Consider the following 20349-nt stretch of genomic DNA (forward strand, 5'->3'; position numbering starts at 1 on the left):
CCAAGAAATTAAAAATAGAACTTCCCTATGACCCTGCAATTGCACTCCTGGGTATTTACCCCAAAGATACAGATGAAGTGAAAAGAAGGGCCATCTGTACCCCAATGTTTATAGCAGCAATGGCCATGGTCGCCAAACTGTGCAAAGAACCAAGATGCCCTTCAACGGACGAATGGATAAGGAAGATGTGGTCCATATACACTACGGAGTATTATGCCTCCATCAGAAAAGATGAACACCCAACTTTTGTAGCAACATGGACGGGACTGGAAGATATTATGCTGAGTGAAATAAGTCAATCAGAGAGAGTCAATTATCATATGGTTTCACTTATTGGTGGAGCATAACAAATAGCACAGGGGACATGGGGAGTTAGAGAGGAGAAGGGAGTTGGGGTAAACTGGAAGGGGAGGTGAACCATGAGAGACTATGGACTCTGAAAAACAATCTGAGGGTTTTGAAGGGGCAGGGGTTGGGAGGTTGGGGTACCAGGTGGTGGGTATTAGAGAGGGCACGGATTGCATGGAGCACTGGTGTGGTGCAAAAATAATGAATATTGTTATGCTGAAAATAAATAAAAAATAAATTAAAAAAAAAAGAAGGTAACACACTTGCCTAAGGTCACAGCAGGAGGAAGTGGTAGAGCCAGGATTGAAACTCAGCTCCTTATTATTGCTTGGGTGGTGTTTAGGGATTTACAATCAAATATGCACACATGATCTCACTTGATATGCCACCAAAGTAAAATTCTGTGTGTGTATGTGTATGCATTTATACGTAAGTGTATCTGTATATATAATGATTACCATTATTATATGCTTTTTATTAATTGGCTTAACCTTTTAAAAATCTTAGATTCATGATGTACAATACTATGGAAAGGGTCACTTCCTACTTTGTATTCTGTTGATGACAAGACTTTGTTGATGACATGGTGGGACTGTTTTGAGATCTTTTGATAAAAGTGCAATGGAACTGCCCAGATTTTTCATTACCTAGTAATTTTTGTAGTGACATGTTACCCTCAGCAGATGATGAATGGGCTTCTTTTATTATAATCTTGCCTGGAGGCAAAAGTATTTCCCTTTTAATTCACTGATTCTCATCATTTAAACTGCCGTGGTAGAGACAACAAATAATACTCTTTTTTAGAGCTTCAGAATATAACCATAGCTAAGAAATGGGGACAAGTCCCTCTATTTTTAGTTACCTGGTGTTCAGACAAGAGGGTGATTCTTTAAAATCTGTAACAACATCTGGTCTGAGAGGAAAAGCTCAAGATAGGCCAAGTGAACTAATTAAAAAAGGTGTTTGTTTGTATAAATGTATATGCACATATCTGTATTTATGAAGTGATACCAATTAGTCTTCAACCTTTTTGTGGCCATCTCTTCCCTCTTCCAGGCCTGAAATCGAGGTGAATTAACCCTAACACTGGAACATTTTACAACTTCTGGTATTTTCTGATTGTATTTTTTTTTTTTTTAGTGGTCTTGTAAATGAAATGTCTAATAATTGTTGGGATTGTGGAGTTAATGAAACACAGCAGTATGCTGTTTATTTTTCTGGTCAGGAGTTTTTGTGTTCTTATTGTGTGCCAGGACAGCCCTAGCCCTGAGCTTCCATTCCAATGGGAGATAGAGTAAACAGGTGGTGTCAATGCAATATGAGAAGGCTTACAGTCCCAACAATGGACACCCATAATAGCACATGGAAGAGGCTCCCATCTTAGACTTGGGAAGACAGGGGAGGCTGGAATACAAGGAGGAGAAGGGTTTTTACCCTATTCTTTTAAAACTGCCTTCCTAAATGAACAGTGCTATTTTTCTCCTCACTCTCTCACCCTTCACAATGTTGGCAGTGTAAGAAAGACACAGTGGGGGTGCCTGGGTGGCTCAGTCAGTTAAGCGTCTGCCTTCGGCTCAGGTCATGATTCCAAGGTCCTGGAATTGAGTCCCACATCCGGCTCCCTTCTCAGCTGGGAATCTGCTTTCCCCTCTCCCTCAGCCTGCCTCTCCCCCTGCTTGTGCTCTCTCTCTAATAAATAAAGAAAATCTTAAAAAAAAAAGGCACTTCAGCTGTTCCCACATGAAACAGCTGAAGACTTTAGAATAGATTAATAGTTTCAGAGACTTTCTATGGCAGTAGTTAAGTTTTTATCCAGTTCTTACTCCAACAAGGTAGACTGTCTAACCCAGGAAGAGAAAGTAATTGTGGTATAGGAAATCGTTCCTTGGTATGTTTTTTGTTTGTTTGTTTAAGATTTATTTATTTGAGAGAAAGCAAGAGAAAGAGTGGGAGAGACTGTGTGCGCAAATGTACGAGTTGGGGAGGGACAGGGGAGAAGGGAGAGAATCTTGAACAGACTCCCGCTGAGTGTTGAGCCTGACACGGGGCTCAATCTCAGGACACTGAGGTCATGACCTGAGTTGAAACCAAGAGTCAGTCATGCAAGTGACTGAGCCACCCAGGTGCCCCAGTCTTGGGTATTTTTAACTTAAAGTTAGTTTTGTAATAAGGAAGGGGAAACAGGGCCTATCTTGGAGTTGACAATTGCACTGCTTTTTATAATAGGCCAGGTTTTGCTAATAGAGAAGAGGTAACCAAAACTTCGCTAGAGCCCAACCTTAGGCAGTCACTGCTTTTTAGGGTCTGAGTTACAGTAATATCATCTAGAAATGAAGTTTTGTCAGTTATCCTTCTATAAGACGTAGTTCCTTGATACCTACACTTCGAAGAGCCTGATGTATAAATCAGAATGACTGGGGTTGTCAGCCTTGAGGACTGTCAGGGTAGGGCTTACTAAGCCATGTACTTTCTACACAGGAAAATTATCCATAAAAAGAAATGATAACCAGAAATCTGTTGGAGAGTACAGATTTAGAGGAGGAGGGGTTACATATTTTTATTATAGTAAAATATATATAACATAAAATTTACAATTTTAATTATTTTAAAATATACAGTTCGGTGGCATTAAGTATTATCCACAGCCATGTGCAACCATCACTACCATCCATCTCCAGAACTCTTTTCATCTTCTGCAACTCAGACTCTATATTCATAAAACACTGACTCCCCATTCACCATTCACCCTTCTCCTCATCTCCTGGCAACCACCATTCTACTATCTGTCTCTGTAAGTTTAATTATTCTCAGTACCTTGTATAATTGGATTCAGACTTTTGTGTCCAGCTTATTTCACTTAGCATGTCCTCAAGATTCATCCATGTGGAAACATGTGTCAACACATCCTTCCTTGTTAAAGCTGAATAATATTCCATCATATGTATATGCTATATTCTGTTTACACATTTATCTGTCAATGGATGTTTACATCATTTCCACCTTTTGGCAACTGAGAATAATGCTGTTATGAACACGGGTTTACAAATATCTCTTCAAGACCCTGTTTTCAATTCTTTTGAATATATACCCAGAAGTAGAATTGCTGTATCATATGGCAATTCTATCTTTAATTTTTCTAGGGACTGATATACTGTTTTCTATAGTGATTGAACCAAATACTCCCACCAGCAGTGCACAAAGCCTCCCATTTCTCCACATTCATTCTACCATTTGTTTTTAAAGTTTTGTTTATTTGTTTTGGTAATAGTCATCATAATGAGAATGAAGTGGTATCTCATTATGGTTTTGATTTTCATTTCTCTAATGATTAGTGATACTATGCTTCTTTTCATGTGCTTATTGGCTATTTGTGATTTTTGGAGAAATGACTATTCAAGGCTTTGCTTATTTTTTAAATCGATTTGTTTTTTTTTTTGTTGTTGTTGAATTAGTGTCCTTGGATGTACAAATATTTCAATTTTGACAAAACCCAACTTACCTATTTTTTTTCTTTTGTTGCCTGTGCTTGTGGTGTCACATTCAAAAAAATCATGCCAAATCTAATACTATTAAGTTTTTCTCTAGGTATTCTCTAAGAGTATATGTTTAGGTCTTTGATCTATTCTGAGTTAATTTTTGTATATGGTGCAAAGTGAGGGTCCAAAAGCATTCTTTTTCATATGGATATTCAATTTTCCCAACACTATTTGTTGAAAAGACTGTCCTTTCCCCTTTAAATGGTATTGGCACCCTTGTGAAAAATCATTTCACCATATACTTGAGAGTTTATTTCTGGACTCTCTCTGGACATTTCATTGGTTTATTTGCTTGTTTTTATGTAACACACTGTTTTGATTACTGTAGCTTTGTAGTAAGTTTTGAAACCAGTAAGCCTGAAACCTCCAATTTTGTATTTCTTTTTCAAGACTGTTTTGGCTACTTGGGATTCCTTGAGATTCCATATGAATTTCAGAATAGATTTTTTTTCTATTTTTGCAAAAAAAAAAAAAAAACAAAACCCACAACCCATCATTTGGATTTTAATAGGTATTTCAGTGAATCTTTAGATTGCTTTGGGTAGTACTCTCGACAATATTGGGTCTTCTAATCCATGAATACAGTTTATCTTTCCACTTATTTTTGTCTTAATTACTTTCAGCAATGTTTTGTAGTTTTCAGTATAAAAGTCCTTTGCTATTGCTAAATTTATCTCCGATTTTGATACCATTATAAAGTTTCTTAATTTCCTTTTCAGATTACTCATTATTGGTGTATAGAAATGCAATTGTGTTTTGTGTCCTGTAATTTTGCTGAATTCATTTATTACTTATAATAGTGTGTGTGTGCCCCTGTGTGTGTGTAATCTTTATGGTTTCTACATATAAGGGATAATTTTAATTCTTTGTTTCCAACTTGGATGCCTTTTATTTCTGTTTTTTCTCTAATTGCTTTGGCTGGAACTTCCAATGTTATTCAACAATACTTAGTTGGCTAGAGGGACAAAAATTAACATCCTTGTCTTGTTCCTGATATTAGAGGATAAACTTTGAGTCTTTCAGCATTGGGTATGATGCTACCATTGAATACAGTGTGGGCTTTTTATATATGGCCTTTATTGTGCTGAAATACTTTATTTTTATTCCTACACTGTTGTGTATTTTTATCATGAAAGAATGTTAAATTTAGCCAGTGCTTTTTCTGCATCAATTGATATGACCGTTTTGCCTTTATTCTGTTTATTTTGTCTGATAGTGATTGATATTTTGTACATTGAACTATCCTTGCACTCCAGGAATAAATCCCTCTTGGTCATCATGTAATCTTCTTAACATGTAGTAGAATTCTGCTCACTAGGATTTTGTTGAGGGGTTTTGCATCAATAGTCATCAGGGATGTTGGTCTCTAGTTTTCTTTTTCTTTTCCTTTTTTTTTTTTTTTTTTTTAAGATTTTGTTTATTTATTTGACAGAGAGAGAAAGAGCACAGGTGGCAGGCAGAGGGAGAGGAAAAAGCAGGCTCTCTGCTGAGCAGGAAGCTCAATGCAGGGCTCATTCCCAGGACCCTGGGATCATGACCTGAGCTGAAGACAGATGCTTAACTGACTGAGCCACCCAGGTACCTCCAGTCTCTAGTTTTCTTTTCTTGTTATATCTTTATGTAACTTGGTATCAGGGTAATACTGACCACACAGAATAATTTAGGAAATGACCCCTCCTCTCCAATTAGTTTTGGAAGAGTTTGAGAAGGATTGGCATTAATTCTTTACGTGTTTGATAGAATTCACCAGTGAAACTATCTCATCCAAGCCTTTTCTTTGTTGGGATATTTTTGGTTACTGATTTAATCTTCTTACTAGTTATTGGTCTATTCAGATATTCTATTTCTTCATAATTTACTCTTGGTGAAGAAGAGCTACTTTGATAGCTTCACTGAAGTATGGTATTTATAATAATGATTACCCATTATTAAGCACGACTAATGGACTAGGCATGACGCTAAGTGCCTTATGTGGATTAGCTAATTTGACCCTTATATTTTTTTACATTGTTAGTTCCTGATAATCTCAATCATTGCAATGGCTCCTCAGTTCTCTAATATTAAAAGTCAGGTCTTGACAGGGGCCTGCATGTCCCTATACAAAGTATACCTCTCCGAAATTATCTCCTATGGTTCACACTGATGGGGAAACTGAGACTCAGTGGAGGGAAGCATCTGAATAATTTCCATTCTAAAGGTAACCATTTCAGCAGACTAGGAAGCTCAATTCAACCAATCAAAACATGATTTCCTTGGGCAGTGCAGAACTCAGCTACCAATAACTAAATACCTGCTTATTCTGCTCTCCTTGTCTAGGCTCCATGCCCATCCTTCCTCCTTTTTTGGCACAGTCTTTGTCAAGACCTGGAATGGTTAAATTAACCGGGTTTCAGCTTCCTTGGTTGGAATCATATTCCAGTCATGTTCTATTGGAGCTACATCAAAGCCATATTAATTGGAATTTGGTGTTGGAGAGACTCCTGAATACCTATTAATAGAAAAGCACTTGGAGGTATATGCCCCTATAGGCAACTGATCTCATTCAACAAATTTATTTTCATTTTCAATGTCTTAAAGTTGTCTTGAAGTTGAGCCTCGAGAGTACCATCTATACTGCTTAGAAGCATATTGTAAACTTGTGTATAAACATCTATCACCCTTCATCTCACTCTGAACTCTGCATCCCCCTTATATAAGCATTATAGAGAGCAGCTCTGCTAGGCTGAATTTCCACTTTCTGTTACAAACCAGTTTTCCTGCACTTCTTTAGAATTAAATATTTCTTTCCTTTTCTTATGGGCCTAAACAAAAGAGAACAGGATTTTAGGCTACTTATTAAAAAAAATCCTATCAAGGAAGATTTCTTCTAGACAGATGATTTGATATAAAAATGTTTTTAATAGAAAACAACTTATAAATCCATGGATATATTAGTTTTCTAGAGTCCCTTCATGCTCCCTACCTCCCAACAAGGGGGATATGAGCTGGTGGGAATCCCATCCCATTACTTTTAAGCCTTGACAATTTCTTATGCTAGGCTTCTACTTTCAAAAGATGTTAAACATAGTGGCATGAGAGTGAATGATATACCCAGTGTACTTAGGAATTTTCCAGTCCAGATATTCAGTTGCATCCCAACTGGAAAAGAGATAGCTTCCTGGCTTCTCTGAGAATGAAATAAAATAAATCATCCTCATAAAGCCATGCAAATTTACATTGGACAGCTTTGACTACTGGAGACTATCCATAAAAGACTACAGAGGAGGAAAAATGCAAAGTTTTCAGAAAATTGGCATATATATTCCAAGCTAAGAAATAAAAGTTGAGTGTATAATTTCATGAAATTTTAAAGCATAATGTTTCAAGAGAGGTTACTCTGGCATTCACAATTCAGATAAGAATAATAAATATTATCTAAGTGGGTGTTGATATGTTGGAAAGAGAGAAGTACAAAAGGAAGAGGTCAGCTCATTTTTGAACGCATCTATTTCTAGCCCATCAGAGAAAATCTGGCAATCTGCCCATGACCTAGTTGATCCTTTGCCCTCATTTTCACAGGTGGTTAATAAAAGAGCAGGGTTTACTTTGTTCATAGTCAGTGACCTGAAGTGTCTAACCAAAGAGCACCAAGAAGATAACAATCCACTGAGCAGACCCATTTCCCCCAAATTCCTGCATCTGTAGAGTTGGAATTTCCATTCTGTTCACTATATAACAAACAGTTGTACTTCAGTTTAAAAATTCCACTGTTCTATTCACTGGATATGCTGGAAACAAATTTCTTATGTTTTAGGACCCACAGGGGCTGGTTGAATGAATATGCTATATTAATCATGTTAAGTTAGAGGGTTTTTTTCCCCCAGCCAAGGGCAAGTGTTAACCTGATTTGAATCGCCTTTAGTTTAACACTCACAGTTCTTCCTTTCCAAAGAAAATAGAGCTCATTAACGCTTTTTCTTTATTTTATTTTTTTATTAAGATACCCTAAAAAAGATTTTATTTATTTATTTGATGAGAGAGAGACAGCAAGAGAGGGAACACAAGCAGGGTAGTGGGAGAGGGAGAAGCAGGCTTCCTACTGAGGAGGGAGCTCAATGCAGGCCTTGAACCCAGGACCCTGGGATCATGACTCAAGCTGAAGACAAACGCTTAACAAATGAGTCCTTTGGCACCCCAGAACTTTTTCTGATATAAGGCTGACACACTTGGTTTTGTAAATCTGTACCAGGAGAGGTGAGAGTTTGGAAATTTGGGAAATTAGAGGAAGGCAGAGTCTCCATAAAGGGCACAGGACTGCTATGGGAAGTTATCTATGATTTTGTTGTGGGAAGCTGGTTTGTGGGTATCTGGTGCTCAGTTAAACAGAAAATGACAACTCAGGCAACTGTTAGAATGTAAATACATTGGCATAATTTGGTTGTCCACAGTAAAAGAGAAACTTCCCCTCAAATAGGCCACCTGCATGAGGAGAATCAGTTTCTGTAACTCAAAACACCGAATCTCAAAATGATATGCCATACACTATTTATTACTAATGGTAATTGATGTACTGCAATTTTCAAAGTGTAAGCTGACTTTAAAAATTTTATTTTTTTCCATAAAACAATGCATAGTCTTATAAAAATTCAGATATGATATACATACATTGTAACTAGAGATAATTCAAAGTTATCTCATTTCTAAAAAAAATATCACCCATATATGTTCAAGTAATCTTCACCAAAGGCAGCAAGAAATACACAATGGGTAAAATGCTCTCAAACAGCACCATATGATACAGAGAAATCATTCATGAAATGATTTTAATCAACGTCAATCAGTGCAATAGATTTCATTGTTATCTTATTTTAAGAAATTGCTACATGCACCCCACTCCGATTAGCTGCCATCAGCACCGAGGCAAGACCATCCAAAAGCAAAAAGATTATGACATGATGAAAGCTCAGATGATGGTTAACATTTTTTAGTAATATGGTACTTTTTAATGAAAGTATACACATTGGTTTTGTTAGACATAATGCCATTGGGCACTTCAAATAGACTATAGTGTAGTGTAAACATAACTTTTATATGCACTGGGAAATGAAAAAATTCACTTGATTCATTTTATTATGATATTTGCTCTATTGCAGTAGTCTGGAACTGACAAAGTATACCTGTACGTAAAGCTAAAAAGCTTTTGCATAGCAAAGGAAACACTCAAGAAGGTTAAGAGGCAACCTACAGACTGGGAGAAAATATTTGCAAACCATGTGTCTGATAAGGGGCTAATATCCAAAATACATAAGGAACTCAGACAAATCAATAGCAAAAACTAAATGACCCAATTAAAAGATGGGCAAATACCCTATAAAAACATTTTTTTCCAAAGAAGATATAAAAACGGCCAATGGTTATATGAAAAGATGTTCAATATTACTAATCATCAAGGAAACACAAATCAAAACTACAATAACATATCACTTCACATCTGTTAGGATGGCTATTATCAAAAAGCTGGAAGATAAGTTTTGGAACGGATGTGGAGAAAAGGTAACACAACTTACACACTGTTGATGGGAATGTCGATTGGTACACATTAGGGAAAGCAGTATAGTGGTTTCTCAGAAAATTAAAAGAGAACTATTATATAATCCATATAATCTTACTTCTAGGTACATATCTAAAGGAAGTAAAATTACTTTCTTGAAGAGATATTTGCACTCTAGTGTTCATTGTGGCCTTATTCATAGTAGACAAGACATGGAAACAATCTTAAGTGTCTTTAAGTGGATAAATGGACAAATAAAATGTGATTGCACACACAAATACACACACTGGAATATAACACAATGGAATCCTGTCATTTGTGATAACATGCATAAACCTGGAGGACATACATTAAGTGAAATAAGCCAGATACAGATAACCAAATACTGTATGATCTCACTATATGTGAAAGCTAAAAAAGTTGCCCTCATAGTAACAGAGTGGTTGTTGTCAAAGGCTGGGGATGGCGGGAAAAGGTAGATATTGGTCAGAGGGTGCAAACTTTCAGTTATAAAATGAATAATTCTGGAGATCTAATGAATAGTATGGTGACTACAGTTAATAACAACATATTGTATACCTGAACTTTGCTAAGAGACTAGATCTTAAGTATTCTTACCACAAAAAAAGAGGTAATGATGTGAGATATAGGATATGTTAATTAGGTAATCATTTCACAATATATACATATAACAAAACAGCACATTTTATACCTGAAAGATGCACAACTTTTATTTGTCAACCATTCTTCAGTATAGCTGGAAAACATCACTCTCACTGATCTGCTTTCTGGTATAATAATTCAAGGGGAAAGGAAGGAGGTGTTAGATCTGGGAGTTGCTGGCCATCAGGCAGTGCTGATTGTAAATAGAGGGTGTGAGAAAACCATGCTGTAGAAGCTGGATAAAGGGCGTGTGGGATGCTATTTAAGGAAGCTCTTGAAGGGGGGAATCCACGCATATACCCTGGCAGTAAGAAGTCCTCTTCTTATCTGAGAATTGTTTTCCTTTCCATCCTTATCTGAGAATCTGACTGAGCTGGGTGTTTCAGGAGACACACGCAGGAAACAGTGATAGAGGAAAAAGACCCCTTGATTAGACTCTGGTACATAGTGAGGCAGTGGTTCTTCCAGAAGCCTCTCATTCTCAGGTCCTTTCCTAGGATCAGGAGGTCTGTCTGCAGGAAAAGATTTTTCCTTTGACTTTCTGCCAGGACTCGTCTGATCTGGATGCATAATACTTGGGTCTCTAGGAAGAAGTAACTTGGTATAGTGGTGTTGCAAATTATCCTGAGCTATTTTTACCACTCAAAATTGTCCAGTAAAGGGGCACCTGGGTGGCTCAGTGGTTTAAAGCCTCTGCCTCTGCTTGGGCATGATCCCAGGGTCCTGGGATTAAGGCCCACATCAGGCTCTCTGCTCAGCAGGGAGCCTGCTTCCCCCCACCCCACCTGCCTCTCTGCCTACTTGGACCTCTGTCTGTCAAATAAATAAATAAAATATTTTTAAAAATGTTAAAAAATTTGTCCAGTAAACATTGGTATCCTCCAACTTTAAGAGGCAGGTGGGGGCTATATGTGTACCCACTCACAACTTGCTCCCCAGTGATATGTTGCAACAAAGAAAGCCTCACATGAATTCTGCCACAGGTACAAATATTTGTTAGCAAGCAGGCCAAAAGAGGGCTTATTCCCTGATCCTATATGCTGAAAGAAGTTCCTTAGCTTTTGTCCTTTGACATAGTAGCCCCTTGCATGAATAAAATAATGTTTAGGAATGCAACAATATTCTAATGGCGAAACCAAAAAACCTTCTATTCAGACGGGATGAAGGAGCACTCTGCTAATGAGAGTCTAGGACTCAATGGAGTTCAAGACCCAGGATGCTATTATAAAGGAGTTGGATTTTGCCACATTCTTATATTTCATTTTGCAAAGGCAAAAATGCAGAACAGTTACATACCTTGAATACCATTCATTTCTCAAGTGAAAAACGATTTCCAAAATCTCTTATCCTACTTAGTGGGTCCTCTTATTCAGATTTAGCTAATCTCATTTGAAGTAAATTTGGTGTAGCTGCCTCTGAATACAGACTCCTGATTGGAGTCCTTAAAATACTAACCACCTCGAAGCATCAACTCCAAAACTTGAAAAATATTCTCAGATTTGGCCTTTGGACATTGCTGGATGTGGATGTGATGCTTGGTGCTGTAACCATCTTGGGAACAGGGGAGGACAAACCTATAAATAAAAGCAAATAATCTAGAGATGGCAGAGCAGGAAGGCAAGAAAGCATCTGGGTTCTTGAGGATGCCATGGAGTTACTCCAAGTGCAGCTAACTATAGGTACTACGGTGAGGGTATACTCAAAGTGTTTATGCTGAGGTTATTTTAAAATAATAGCAAACTGTTTCAATAAAGGTGATCAGACCTATCTATCCCCAGGAAATCTCCAGGTGGACTGACAGCCTTCTCAAATTCAATCTGTGCAAAAATGAACTATCTTTCCCCCTAAACCTTAGGATGCTTATACCTGCAAGAGATGAAAACCCTACTTAAATTTAGACAGTATGGAAATGTATTATTTCACTTAAAAACAAGCCCCAACGTAGGGTGACGTCAGGGTTGATTGATTCAGCAATCCAATGAAGCCATCAAGCATCCAGATTCTTCCATCTCTCTGCTCAGCCATCCGTAATATTGGTTTCACCCTACAAGTGATTTCTTTTGTGGTTATAAAATGACTACCAGTAGCAGCTAGGTCATGTGGTTTCTCCCTCCCACCATTACCCTCCACACACTTTGGACATTTCCTTCTCATTCATTTACTGCTCTGTCCCCTTCTCTGTCCCTCTTCTCTGACACCATCCCCAACACCCTGTTGCAGGTTGGCACCCTGTCTGGGGCTAGCCTGGCACTCAGTGTTTACCTCAATTAAAGCACTTCTTAAACTGTACCATGTTTACGTGTCTGATTCTCCACTAGACTGTGAAGACATGAGGGCAGGGGCTGTATCTTCTTTTCTTTTTATCTATTATGGGTAGCACCCAGAACAGCACTTATTACATAAAAGATGAATAAATAAAGTCAAAACTAGGAGAGAGGTTTATGTTACATGAGTTCATCATATGCCTTCATCATGAGAACTTTGTTTAGTATTGCCAATATATTTGTGATCCAATTATCATTTTAGAAACTGGTAGAAATTATTTAAGACTACATCAGGGAGTAGGGTCCATGATAATGTTTCCCCTTGAAGAATGAGCTCTTTATTATTCAGGTTTGAGACAAAAGATCCAGACAAATTTATTTTGAGGTAAATATGGCCAGAGGAAGTTTCCTTTCAACTGTCCTTGTAGTCCATTTTTTGGACCTTTCAGTAAATTTCCCACATGGCAAAGAATGAGCCACTTTATGCTTCCGTTTTCCTACTTGCACAATGAGGATAATGAGAGCTTTTATGATTCCAGTAGTAGATTGGAAAGAAAGCGTGTTTATACAGAACTTTAAGCATCACAGGAGAAAATATAGGATAGCAACAACACAAAAAATGATACCATTAAAATGGTAGCAGAGGAGAACAAAGGGATACATTCACGTCACTACTCTGTGTGACTTTAATAGCATGTGGAGAAGTATATAGATAATACTGTTCACATTAATAAGACACCAAACTGTAATAAAGACATTGCTAAGAATGGCCTAATTTTTTTTGCCCTAGGTGTGGCTTTACAATGTTTTTGGCTAAAAAGAAAAAAATTTTTTTTTTGCGGATTTGCAGAGAATCTAATATCTAAAGACATTTTTAGTTAATCTGGTTTAAGTATCAAGCACATTATTTTGTGCTTAATGGGTTAATTTCTGAATCTGAAATAAAAGCTTATGATTTACATGTTATTGTTGAGTTAGGGAGTGTTAAGGGGAAAAAAAGTAATTCAATTTAATGAGGAACAAATAATCTCAAATAACATGTTCAGCAGGTTATTTCTTCTGCGCTTTCAGTAATCAGTGTGAAATCTAACTTTGAAGCTTTGAAGTCTTCATTCAGTTTTCAGTTCAACAGACCTTAATGAGGGTCTGACACACACTGTGTTTGGTGCTGGGCATGCCATGAAGATCCAAGGCCTAAGCCTGCCTTTGAGCTGCTTGCCATTAAGATAGGAGTTAGGCAAATCCACAGCTGCGGAATGAAGTGGTAAATGCCAAAATGGCGTTATTAGTTATTTCTGTGGTTTATTATTGAAAACATTTATACACATTTTTTTCTTTCTCATCCAATGAAATTTCCATAAACCTTAATTTGATCATGTATCAGTCTTAAGGGGTTTCCATCTGGCTGGCGGAGATAGAATTAGCCCCTAAAAGCAGAGGTGCTATTATAGAAATCTGGAGCACTAAGAAGATAGGCAATAACTCAATGCTACACAAAAGCAGGGTCTCAAAGCTGAGAAAGTGTTCACCAGGTAAAAAGGCAGAGGCATTTTCAGCGCAGGTGATCAAGAACCTGATTCTGTTTGGCTCAGACAGAAGGATATGCCTTAACTCACAGAACCAAAAGTCCAGAGGTAGCTGCCTTCATAGTTGCTGAAAGAAGTGAAGGGACAGAGCTGTGAAAAGACAGTGTACTCTGGTGGCACATGCAAGCTCTTAAGCAGACCCTCTTTCACTGTCACAGCCCATTTAGCACCTTGGGCATATTACCCTATCTCAAAATAGACGGCTAACTTTTTTTTCAATGAAACTTTTATTAACAAGTTAAAGGAGGCAGGAATCCATCAAAATCCTAAAGGAGAACATAGACAGCAACCTCTTGGACCTCAGCCACAGCAACTTCTTGCTAGACATGCCTCCAGAGGCAAGGGAAACAAAAGCAAAAATGAACTATTGGGACTTCATCAATACAAAAAGCATTTACACAGCGAAGGAAACAATTAACAAAACTAAAAAGCAACCTATGGAATGGGAGGAGATATTTGCAAATGACGTATTAGATAAAGGGCTAGTATCCAGAATCTATAAAGAACTTACCAAACTCAACACCCAAAAACCAAAAAATCCAGTCAAGAAATGGGCAGAAGACATTTCTCCACAGAAGACATATAAATGGCTAATAGACATATGAAAAAATGCTCAACATCATTCAGCATCAGAGAAATATAAATCAAAACCACAAAGACCTCACACCAGTCAGAATTGTGAAATTAACAACTCAGAAAACAGATATTGGCGAGGATGTGGAGAAACAGGAACCCTCTTGCTGTTGGTGGGAAAGCAAATTGGTGCAGTCACTCTGGAAAACAGCATGGAGTTTCCTCAAAAATTAAAAACAGAATTACCCTATGACCCAGCAATTGCACTACCAGATATTTACCTAAAGGATACAAAAATAGTGATTTGAAGGGGCACATGCACCTGAATGTCCACAGCAGCAAAATACAGAAAGAGCCCAGATGTCCATCAGCAGACAAAGGGGTAAAAATATGCTATATACATCTCAAAAAGAGTGAAATCTTCCCATTTGCAACAACATGGATGGAACTAGAGGGTATTATGCTAAGTGAAATAAGTCAGTCAGAGAAAGACAAATACCATATGATTTCACTCATATCTGGAATTTTAGAAACAAAACAGATGAACATAGGGGAAGGGAAAGAAAAATAAGATAAAAATAGGGAGGCAGGCAAACCATATGAGACTCCTAACTATAAGAAACAAATTGCGGGTTGCTGGAGGGGAGGTGGGTGGGGTATTGGGTACCTGGGTGATGGGTATTAAGGAGGGCACTTGTAATGAGCATTGGGTGTTGTACGCAACTGATGAGTATTAAATTCTACCCCTGAAACTAATAATACACTATATATTAACTAAATTGAATTTAAATAAAAAATAAAAAATTTTTTTAAAAAGTTAAAAAGAAGTTAAGGGAAATGAGACAAATACAGAGAGTATTGAAATGAGTGTTTAGAGAGCATATATTTTTTCTTTTTTAAATCCATTTGCTGGGACTATTTTTTGTTTTTCTTCAGCTAACCTGAGAATGCATGTCAACAGCTCCAGCATCCAAGCCCGGACTTTTAACTTTAGATGAAAGTGTTTGTATTGTTCAATTCCTCAGGGACCTGCCTGCTAGCATGTCCTACAAAGGGAGACTCCAAGCCCAGCATCTAGGGCCAGCTGTGTGTCATTCCACTCCTACTCCTCGCAGACACTCTTAGAGAGGCATCACTAGCCTATCTCCTAAATGTCTGCTCAACTTCAGGCCTTTGAAACAAAATATTCTTGTCTCAGATTAGTTTTAAAATCCATGTTTGCTTCTGAGAGATCTTCCAATGTGTGGCTCACTTTCAGAACACAGATGACTGATAACTCCCAAATTAAGGTTGACCTGCTCTCCGGAGCACAGTATTAGCACCGTTACCACTGTTTTTGAATTGTTTTATATAGACAGGTCCCAAAACAGACATAATTCCTATCCATTCACTCCTTTTCCCAACAAATATTTAAGCACATAAAATGTGATCAGCACTATTCTAGTAACTGGATATCCATTCAGTTGTGAAGAAGACAGTCTTTGTAGAGTTTCTACAGAGGAAGGTAGATAATAAATAAGATTAGTTAAAAAGTTAAGAAAACGATATAAAGTGTTGGAGTAAGTGGGTGCAGAAATTTTGAAGAGTGTGGTCAGAAATTCTCTCTCTCTTACTTTGGGTTGATGCCTCTCTTAATCCTTTCAGGCTGCTATAAAAAAATGACCAGAGACTAGGTAGCTTATAAAACAAAAATGTATTTCTCACAGTTCTGGAAGCTAGAAGTTCAGGTGCCAGTATGACCTGGTGAGGGCTCCTTCCCACCCATAGGCTTCTTGCTTTATCTTCAGATGGTAGGAGGGGCAAGGGAGCTCTCAAGAGTCTTCTTAATAAGGGCATTAATCCTATTCATAAGGGCTCCACCCTCATGGCTTAATCCACCTCCCAAAAGCCCCACCTCCAAACACTGTCATACACATTTTGGGGGTGGGGGCACACAAACATTCAGTTTATAGCAATACCCATTTTATGGTTGTTGCTTACAGTTCGTGCTCTGTTTAATTGATGAATAGTTTGATCCATTTTTCTGTCCTAGATGTTATCAACCCTGCTTGCATCTAGAATCATTTGGGGGAATTTTAAAGTTACTAATACTAATACTGATACTCTGAGAAATTTGAATTTAGTATCAGAGTTGGGACTATTGCATCAGTATTTTAAAAGCCCTCATTGGCAATTCTAACATGCAACTGAGTTTGAAAACAACTGTTCTACCTCATGGAGACTGAAGAATTTGTGAAAGCGAGAATCTAAGAACTGGCTGATAGCATTTCTGTGAAATAAGCAATAAAAAAAAAAAACAATCAACATGCAACAGCTTTATATTCTTATACTTTCAACATGTTCTAAGATCCTTAAGTAGACAATGCAAGGTTTGAAGGATTCTTGGTAATTTCTCTGTAAAGTGAATGGCAGAAGAGAACAAAGCAAGAAGGGGGGAAGGAAGTTTCTGTGATGTGTTAAGTGTTTTAAAAAGGTGAAAGATTTATGCGATCTGAAGAGAAACCAGAGTATGTGTTAAGTGTTTTAAAATGTTACACACTCAGTAAGTCATGCCTTGTCAAATCACCTTTGAAACTTAAAAATTGCCCTTTTTGCCCTTTAAGTAGACTTATTTTTCACTCTTACTCTGCAAATAGAATCAACGGCATCCTTTAAATATTAGGCTCAACAGAACAGTTATATATTGGGCAACTAACTGGAAATCTTTCAACACTTACCTACAAGTTCCACAGCTTGCCTAAGGAAGAAGGAGCCAGAGATGACAGAGCAGAAAAGCAGAAGGAATCTGGGGCCCCAGATATTACTGAATCATCCTGTGGCAATTGTGCCTTTGGAGCTGATATATTCCATTTTGTTTAAGCCAGTTAGTTCGGTTAGAATAATTTTCAGCTAAAAGCATCATATCTGATCCAGAGAGACAGAATTGTTTACATTTTACAGGTATAATACTGTGGCTGAACTGGGTTAAATAACCTCCTAAAATCACAGAGAATTTTGTTTTAATGCAAAGGAATCTTAACTTACTTACTAGTGGTGTGTACATGTCTTCTTTATGAAATCTTCTCTGAGAATACGGGCCCCTGATAATTATCTCCTTTATTAAAACCCAATGGTAGGTAGCATCTGCACTATACCTGATAGCATTCAGTTCTACACTGAGTCATGTTATTTATTATTGCTTTCTAAGGTTCATCTTTGTCCCTGACTAGAAAATAAGCTCTTTGAAGGTAAGTCCATAGCTCCTGTGGCCTGGCACAGCATGGGGTATACAACAAATGCTTAATATAGACAAGAAAAAGTGATTGACACATGACCGAGTTTGGACCTTGCTGACACATTAATCATTTCATTTTATGGGACTATAAGTAATTTAAAACTCTCTGTGCAGTCTTTTTCCCTCTTAAGGGAGGCTGCCATAAATTCATGCTCTATGTGATTAATAATAGAATTATAGCAACAACAACAAAAAAAAGAAGGAACCAACTGGTTTGTGAACAAAATAAGGAAAAGAAGAGTGGGTGAGCTTTATCCTTTCTTCTGTGAAACTAGTTCCAACCAAATTATTTAAACTAGAAAGCTTGCTGTTTTTCCTTTATCCATAGATGTTACCAGGAAAAAAAATCCTGCTTTAGGAAATCTTCAATGGTAAAATCTTTTTTTATGGTTGTGGAGATTTTCCCTTGTGGTTTTCACTCCATGACACAGAATTTTGGAGGTCTTATTTACACACCGTTGTCTCTCTGCAGAGGTCACTGAACAGTAGTTTCTTACATCCCAAGGATTCTCAATTTTTTTGATCTTCATCGGGGCAGTTTTGGTTTTGCCCTATCTGGCTTATTCTATAGCGTTTAAATCAGGGTTCTCCAAAGAAAGAGAACTGACAGGGGTGTGTGTGTGTGTGCACATGCACGTGTGCACATGTGCACGAGTGCACGAGTGCATGTGTTTTGTATTTATATATTTATATCTACTTCAATATCTATCTATTCAACCATGTACCTATGTATGTTATCTATTTATGCATCTCTCTCTCTCATATAACCATTGAACACCTATATATAGAAAGAGAAATTTTAAGGAATCAACTCACAAAGTTGTGGGAATGTACAAGTCTGAAATCCACAGGACAGGACAGTAGGGTAGAAACTCAGGTAAGACTTGCCACAGGCTTGAGGCAGAATGCCTTTTTCTTCAAGAAATCTTGGTCTTTGCTCTTAAGGCCTTTAAATGATTGGATGAGGCCTGCTCACCCTACCAGGGGTAATCTCCTTTACTTACTGTCAGCTGATTGTAGATGTCAAGTGTATCTACAAAATATCTATGCAGCAACACCTGGATCAGTGCTTGATTAAAGGGCTGGGGGCCATCTTAACTAAGTTGACAGATAAGACTATCACAAAGAGTTTGACTAAGAGGAGAACAACAAGGGGGTGCCTGGGTGGCTCAGTCAGTTAAGGTCTGCCTTTGGCTCAGGTCTTGATCCTGGGGTCTTGGAATCGAGACCCATGTTGGACTCCCTGCTCAGTAAGGAGTCTGCTTCTTCCTCTGCCCTCTGTCCTGCTCCTCTGCACCAACCCACTCTCTCTTTCTCTCTCTCAGATAAATAAAATCTTTAAAAAAGAGAGAAAGCAAAACATCATGGAATGGATAGAAAAGAAATTGTTGGAATGCTTCCTGGAGAAAGCAGGAATTGATTGGACAGGTTTCCATTGAGGCTGATGCTGTAGCACTGAGACTACAGATCCTTGCTTTGGGGTTCTCAGAGTTCCTTTTATTCCATTGCTGGTAACTTTACTCTCCTAGACTCAACAATGGCCTTTTACCTAGTGTCACCTGTTCTTGCTCAAAAGAGATTTCTCTAGGACCACTAAATCATTTTTTTTAAAGATTTTATTTACTTATTTGACAGACAGAGATCACAAGTAGGCAGAGAAGCAGGCACAGAGGAGGAAGCAGGCTCCTCACTGAGCAGAGAGCCCGATGCAGGGCTCAAACCCAGGACCCTGGGACCATGACCCGAGCCAAAGGCAGAGGCTTTAACCCACTGAGCCACCCAGGCACCCCAGACCACTAAATCATTTTAAACTTAATTTAGACCAAGGTTGGTGTTAAGTGCTCCTTAGAAATGTCAAGTCACCAGAGCTATATATTTGCTTACTTTGTTCAAATGGTCAGTTTCCCTATTTCTATTCCTTTAAAATATGCTTTCTCCTGACAGTGAAAATGTTGGCAGATGAATTAAACTGTCATAAAACAGCAGAGGTGACCTCAGGCCTGTTTACTCACTACATTGTGCCATTAGGAATTAATCCAACTTTTGATGTTAAGAAATAATCTTCATTTTTTTTCAGATCTGCATTTCATCTTTGACTGAGTAATATATATAATATATTCAGTATATATTTTAATATATAATATATATTAGTTTTATGTTCTTTATATATTTATATAAATATTATATAAATAAATATATAATATGTATTTAATATCTATGTTATATATAATATATTCAGTAATATATGTAATATATTCAGTATATATTTTCAGTATATAATGGATTTTATCAATATATAATGGATCAGGATCACCTGGGTGGCTCAGTGGTTTAAGTTGCTGCCTTCGGCAAAGGTCATGATCTCAGGGTCCTGGGATCGAGCCCCACGTCGGGCTCTCTGCTCAGCAGGGAGCCTGCTTCCTCCTCTCTCTCCACCTGCCTCTCTGCCTGCTTGTCATCTCTCTCTGTCAAATAAATAAATAAAATCTTTAAAAAAATGTATATATATAAGCCCTTAATATACAAAGGGCAAACTACTTGCTTAAAAAAAAAAAAAAATATATATATATATATA

At 37.6% G+C, this 20349-nt stretch overlaps 1 protein-coding gene across 1 annotated transcript in view; it reads left to right on the forward strand.

Annotated features, from left to right (window-relative positions):
* Nucleotides 1–20349, forward strand: part of FAM107B (family with sequence similarity 107 member B) — a 227758-nt gene that overhangs the window by 4983 nt on the left and 202426 nt on the right. The gene's annotated exons all lie outside the window — the stretch shown is intronic.

The sequence above is a fragment of the Mustela nigripes genome, chromosome 6, assembly GCF_022355385.1.
Source record: "Mustela nigripes isolate SB6536 chromosome 6, MUSNIG.SB6536, whole genome shotgun sequence".
NCBI classification, from domain to species: domain Eukaryota; kingdom Metazoa; phylum Chordata; class Mammalia; order Carnivora; family Mustelidae; genus Mustela; species Mustela nigripes.